Below are 7,548 nucleotides of genomic sequence, written 5' to 3' on the forward strand. Positions count from 1 at the left end.
ACTTCCTACTTGAAGATTACTGATTAAAGCTCTTAGAAACCAAAAGGTTAGACATAGGCATATCTGGAGCAAAATATTTTAATGCATGTTTGGCAGATTCTGTAACGTATTTACAGTGGATTTAAAGCAAAGATTTACATAACTCTGGTAAACTCTGCTTTAAGGAGCCTTTAAAATCACGGCGGTTCCAAACAGCACAAGTCCAGGGGTAACTGGTTCGGGCTGGTGCCTTGGGGAAGGAGCTGCCCCTGCTGCTTCCTAAAGACACAGGTGGGGAAATGGAAGGCTGAGTATTCATAGGCCTGAGCTCACTGTGGGAGGGAACTGGGCTTAGATGGATAAAGCCCAGAATGCAGAATGGATAAGGTTGGAAGGGACCACTGGAGGTCACCCAGTCCAACCTCCCTGCTCCAGCAGGGTCCCCCAGTGCACAGCACTCAGGATTGTGTCCAGAGGGCTTTGGAATATCTCCAGGAGAGGAAACTCAGTCTACAACATCTCTGGGCAGCCCATTGCAGTGCTCAATCACCTCAATGGTGTCTACAAAACATCAGGCCAGCACGGGATGGACCATTTCCATCTGGCTCCATGGCAGAACTTATTATCAACCCCAAGTACAGGGTAACACAGAGATGGACACCCCTAGAACCTCACTGCAGAGATGGAGCTCTCAGCTGAGGAAAATTCTGCTCCCCAATCCATAGAAATACAGTTAAGCAAGATCAGGAGGGATGTCCTCATTTCTCCCTTATCTATACCAACAAGATCAGCAACTTGGGAGCAAAATCCCCCAGAGCACTGTTTCACAGACTTTTCCCCCCATTTCTTACTATGCTTCCTTGGAGTGTTTCCCCAGAAACATTGCTTGAAAACCAATTTTGGTTTTAATGCTGACATTGCACAGTGTGTGTCCCTGATGGAAATGCTTAGCTGGGTGTTTCTGCTTCACCTGGCCCACCACAGCTACAATAGCCAACATCCAGTGCCCCACAAGAACCACTGGGACAGTTGCTCCACTAGCACATCAGCAAACCTCCCATTTCAGTAATTTCTAAATGAAAAAGAGGCAGACCAGGCAGTTCAGGAGAGAACTGTTTGGGAGCAGTGTGTCTGTCCCAGAGCAGCTCTCCTGGGACGTGCCCATAAGGAGGAGCTTTGCAGCACAGAGATGTTCCTCCTACTCTACAACACAACTTCCAGCAATGCCACTTAAGTTTTCAGCCCTTTAAAGTTTTCACACAGGAGTCCAGGCCGTGCACTAGAAAAATCTAAATGTAATGACAGCAACTGTGCTTTTTCCTTGTGACATCCCACAGAATTCTACAGAGGCAAACTGTGGCCACCTCCTTTTCCTGCATTCCAAGACTCCCTGCACCACTGTCTGGAAGCCACTGGCCCAAACAGATGTGCACAGACAGGGGAGAGACATCAAACAAAAGGGTCAGGCTCCAGTGGTGGAATGAGGGCAATGAACTACGCAGAAATGCAGGGGAAAGGACTGGAAAGGCACTTTGGCTGGGAACTGACAGTGAGAACGTTCAGGCAGAAGACTCAGGAAAATTTTATTCAGATAAGTTCTGATTATTTGCCGTCTGTGCCTAAATATGAGGCACCTGCAAATGCAATAGAGCAAGAATCTACAAAGCAGAAAAGCTGCTTCATCCAGGGGCCAGGACGACTGGCTTTGTGGAGCAAAGACACTTCATTTTAGGTAGACAATCTATGTGCAGTTCCCTGACAAATGACCTTAAATATGATTTTATGCTCTTAGCCCTCCCTTCAAAATATTTCTGTGCATTAAAGACATGAATTTTGAGCTCATATTTTTAAACACTGGATCCAAAAACCAGCAAGAAATCTGTGGGCTCAAACAACAATCAGCCTATTGGCTTTTAAGTGCATGACCTTTATTTGTCTCACACACCTCCCTCTACTAACTCCTCAAAGTCAACTGGCATCTTCTCCTGAGTTAAGGAGCTTTTGGTGCAAATATATTCTTATTTCCAATCACTGCATGCTGATGGAAGCAAGACTTGCTCTTACAGCTCTTTTCAACCCGACTTGGAAATAAATAACATGGAAAAAGACCTTCATTTCCACCTACTTGCTCCTCTTGACTTGTGTCTTTTGGCCCTTGAAACTTTTCTGAATCCACTTTTCCTGCAGTGAATCACACGAGGAAGTAAAAACCTTAATTGTAACACGAAAGTTAAACAGCAAGACATGACTTCATTGGAGTGGAGATAAAAGGGCAAGGGATGGCTGGATGAGGTGAAAATCCTCATCTTAATTCACGGGAATTCTTGGGATTGATACAACACAAGCACATGTGAGTACAGGGAAGTGGGGGGCTTTAAATGTTTTTATTTTAGTGCCTTTCCTATCCCCCTCAGCTGCAACCCTGAACTTTGGGAACACACACCAAGTTACTAACACAAAGAAACAGGAATTAAGGGTCATGTTGAGCCAGAACAGGTAAGACTTGCAAATCCAAAGTGCTCACTTACCTGTAGGAAGGTAACAACAAGCATTTAGCCAGCCAAGGAGTGTCTCATTAGCATGAGGGTGACAGTGAGCCTTGGGAACATGAAAGAGAGGCAAGATAAAAGGACAGTAGTGGGAAATACAGGAACTCTAATTACATTAGCAGCAGGAAAAAGAAACCCAAGTGGTTTGCAGGGACTGTGTAACTCGGGGAGGAGCAGGTGTTACACGTTCCATCTCTGTCCAACGCCCACCCTGGCTCAAGCTACACGTTTTCCTGTCTCTAACTTCAGAAATACCCAATATTGGCCAACATCTTAGAAACAGCATGGCCCCTGATTGTCCCTTCTAGATCTATGATCTATGAATCCTCTCTACATTTATGGGGAGGAAGCAGTTTTTCAGCAGTTAAGTCTTTTTCTGATAAGGCTAATTTACAGTCTCCCCCCACCAAATGCATTAAATTGTTTTTAAAAAAAAAAATTCAGCTTTGCATTTAGCATCCACATTCACTGGTCAGTGAGTACTTTGGGCAAAGGAAAGACTGGCACAAGGCATTTCCTATCTGTGGATGTTTAAAAAGGTAAATAGCCGTGGTATTTTGATCAGCTTTTTCATTTTTTTTCCTCATAAATAGTTTAGCCTAAAAATTTCAAATACATCTTTTACTTGTGAAGGTTTTTTCAGTATACTTAAGTCATGTCTTCATCTCATGTCTGCAACTTTAAATTCTATTCCTGTTTGTCAATACATTAAACTGCATTTGTCTACGCAATACTTGGCTTTGTTCTTGCCAAACTAATTCCCTGGAATATACCCCCTGTGACCAGGAATGCTGGGAGGAAACAAAAGGCATTCCTGCACATCACATGCACAGGGACACACCCAGTTCTGGGAAAATTCACATCATCTCAGACCTTTCCATTTCATGTGTCCTAAGTGCACGAATTGCCACTTTTGTGCAGATCAAAAAAGTCAGACTGATCAAGAGAGAAGGCAGGAAAGCCAACAAGACTAAATGAAACATACTTCTAAAGGAGGTTTTCATGCTCCTTAAATTAAGGCTTTCAAATCTGCTTTCATAGGCTCAGCTTTTCGTACCTTACTAGTCTGACAATGTTGTAAAATCTCCTTGGAACAGATAAAAACTCAAGAGAGAACCACAAAAATCGACATTGAAATAAATGAAAGGGAAAACCACCCTGTACTGCCTTGACCAATTCTGTTGACATGAGCAGCCTTTCTGGAGACCCTGCAAAGCCAGACAAGGACAGATCTCAGCCACTTTCAACTAAGCAACAGGTTATTGCTCCTGCTGAAGTTGCAGCTACAGCTTCCAGGCAAGGATCAGGGGTTTAGGGCTAAGGTGCAAACTACTTCATCCATCACAACGGTACCACAATTGGATGAAATAAAGAAAGATGAAGAGAGGTCCCTCAGATGTTCAGTATCCAGCTGATGATAAAGCCTGTCCAAAGGCTGTAGGAGTGGCTGTGCTACTCTTTTGGTTATTCCTTAGGAGGTTTTAATCAATGGCATCTGCAGAACTAACACAAGTAAATGAAAATTATTTTATGGCTGATTCCATGCTGGGATAACATGGCATGACTGGGTTCCCTGCAGAAAAGGGCTTCTGCAAGAACAGGAAGGAATTTTGCAGAGCCAGAAGAACTTCTGCTGCTGTTTTGCCTAAAATAAAACTTCAGTTTAAAGATTTGTATTTCTGCTGGAAATCTAAACTGGATCTTGTTGTTTTCCGTGTAACAGTCTTCCCACCATGGAAAAGAAGAATGAACCAACACAGCTGAGCCTCTGGGAAGAAAATCACACCCTTCTGAAAGCTGTGTCTGACTCTTTAGCACTGGAAAAATCAGTGGCAACAGTTCTGCTCATGCAGCAAGTCCATTATCCAGCTATTTCAGGTAAAATCTGTATCAGCAGACGAAATTTTTTAAAGATGGAATTTAAACTATTTTTATATAATCATCCACCAAATCAACATTCCTGGCAAACAAAGGCCCCCAATACTCCCTTCCTCACCAACTGGCTCTTGGAGAGGGATGAGTGAAGAGAGATTCCATGTGCTGGTGCTTCTCACCTCCAGGAAAACAGAATGGGAAGAATCTGCTTGTCACACCAGGGGCTGAGGAGGGGGTGGGTAAAAGTCAAATTCATGTCATTACTGAAAAGTAACTTTTTGGTATAGGCATTATCCCTGGGCTCATTATGAGGAGCTGTGAACTCAGTTTGACCACTGTGTTGGCGGGAGTTTCTGCAGGAGTGGGGGGAATTGAAGGGGGGAAAGGATATTAAATATACAGCATTATGATAATAAACAATAAGGTTATTTTAATGCTATTCTAGCGTGGTTTTTCAAGCAATTTTAAAATTCATATGAAAAATACATGCACATGAGGAATTTAGGGTTAGATTTCTCCTCTCTGCCCTCCCTGCCTGCAGCTGCTCCGTTTCTCCTGGCCTGCCCTGTCTGCAGAGCGACGTGGAGCTGTGAGTAGTTTATCTTCAGAGCTGTTTTGCTGGTTTGTTTGTGTTTAGCTGAAGCCCTGATCCTCTCTGGTTAGCGTCTTTCACTGGTAATTACAGGCAGTGTACCGTGAAAAGGTTAGTTTGGTCAGTGGAGCAGAGGGTTGGGCGGGGGGAGAGGGTTAGGAGAGTTTATCAACTGATCAGAGATGCCTTGTTGGCGCTCATCCTTTGTAAACAATAAGAAATGTCAGCGTGGCTGGTTGCTGTCACTGCTGACAGTATAAAGAGCAGAGAGTGTAGCATTCTTTTGGGAAGCTGGTTTACTGGGAGAGGAAACAAGGCTATGGGATGAAGGCACTTGGTGGATATCCGAGTACCTTGGGAAAAGAGAGGAGTTTGGGCTTCTCACTCAGCGACCTAATGAAAACTAGACAAATAGTCCTGCATTTAATATATAGTTTCCACCAATTCATGCTCCTTTTGTTAGGAACAATTCCAGTCTGTATTGGAAAGAGACAGTTAAATATAAAGAAATCATTTCACATTGACAAGCAAGTTTCAGATTAAGAAGCCAGGGGAAGTTTATGAAAGAAAAGAGAGTTGCCTTTGGATAGGTAAATTTCCATTCCCTGACCTCACATTCCTTCAACTTTGCAACAAAAAAAGGGGGAAAAAAAAATCTGATGCCTGAACAAATAGTCAAATGGTAATTGGGAAAACTGAATAAGCATCTGTGTTATGAAATGCTGGGATACAAACAGCCACAAGTAAACCAGAAACTTTGAAAGGTCTGTGAAAGAACTGCAGCAGAAATAGGAGCAACATGAAACAATTTACAAACACAAAGCTATACCTGCAGGCAAACGTTTATCTAAAGGAACAGAATGTTCTGCTATTTGGAATCTCATAGGAGAATGCATCCTGTAAAAACACAGATACTTTTCCAAGATTTAACTGGATCAGTAAAGCCAACCCACCGTGTTATGCAGCATTTCTAATGTGTGGCCAATGTTCCTAAACTAAAATAAAACCCAACGTAAAATAAAGGCAGATTTCCTCCAAGAAAACAAATCACACGTGTTGAATTGTAATAAACAACATACTGTCAAAACAGTGTTATTTAAAACAACTGACAACACTTCCACATTCGCTGCTGCTTTGACACACAAAGTACTGAATGGATTTTGAGAGTTATCAGTCTATCAGTCACCCCGGGAGATTTATTGCACTCAAGTCAAATAAAACTCACAGAACTGTTTAACTCTTGATCTTCTAGACTCTGCAGAAGGGAAAGGAGAGGGAAATTAGTCTGGGAAAACAGGTAGGCTCTCTGAAGCAGAACTTTAGCTGGTGTTAACTGTCACAAGTCCCTTGCTCTCCACTCCTATATCCATAGAAATAGTCCACAAGGATAGTCCACATCCATTTATAGTCCATAGAGATGGCACTGCCACATGCATGTGCATAAAAAACCACACCATAAATATATTCATATAATCAAAACACAGACATTTTGAGAGAGAGAGGTGGTAACACTCTCAAGATTTAGTGATTTTTAACTCCAGACATGAGATACCTGGTGCTAGAGAGACCTTCCTCTGGCAACCACAGCCCTGGCAGGTGCCCTAAACTGGGCATCAACGTTGCTGGGTTTCACATTTCTCATGTTCCACTGTGAAAATGATGTTTGGTATCTCTAAGGGACACTGGAACAGAGCGCCAGCAGCCTGGAATTTCCCCTTTTATTCAGAAACATGGTTCTGGGTCACAACAGTAAGACTGGATTTAAATCCAGACATAGATGAGGCCTCTAAGCTTCCAGTGACACTGGGTTAGACCACTGGAGTCAGCAAGTGTGTCATGAGCTTCACTGGGCACAAGATCAGGCCATACCTCTCATACCTAAAACTGCTTTATTTCCTGGGAAATCCTATAGCCAGTGAAATCAGCAGGAGTTTCACCTAAAAACTTAACAACTCATTTTAGATCTTTTATTCCTCAATGATAATCTCAAAACAAAGCAAGCATTATCAGTGAGCCAGTCCTGCACAGGGGTAAGTGGAACTCTAAAATATTTCTTTTCCCTTTTTTTCCCTCGTTCTTTTTTTTAATTGCAAAGCAACAAAAGGGACTCTTGCTGTTTGGATCACTTTTCATGAAGTAAATCTACAGACCCAGTCTTAAGAAACGATTGTTCTCAAACTGCTTTCTGAACTAACAAATAGTAAAAATAAAATAAAATAAAAAAGATTTGCCTGTCATGGGAGTTGGTCAATAAAATGCAACAGTGTTTATTACAACATTTAAAGTCTGTGATTAAGAACACCAAAAGGCCTAAACTAGAAAGAGTTTTAGCCTGTAATTTCCCTACAGTCCTGGCCTGTACTTCCTTATGAGTTAGCTCAGCAGGGCTTTTCTTCCATGTCCATCATCAGCTTGTAATTATTGCCATTCTCAAAGCTATGCCAGATGGGCTCTTTAGAAGCCGGCATGCAGCTTGTTTATGAGAGAGTGAGCTGTAATATTACTCTACACAGAGACCTATCTGGTCCCAGTCAAAGAGCCATCGTGTTCCCC

The sequence above is a fragment of the Manacus candei genome, unplaced genomic scaffold (genome assembly GCF_025592945.1).
Source record: "Manacus candei isolate 608988 ecotype Guabito, Panama unplaced genomic scaffold, ASM2559294v1 h1tg000097l, whole genome shotgun sequence".
Lineage (NCBI taxonomy): Eukaryota > Metazoa > Chordata > Aves > Passeriformes > Pipridae > Manacus > Manacus candei.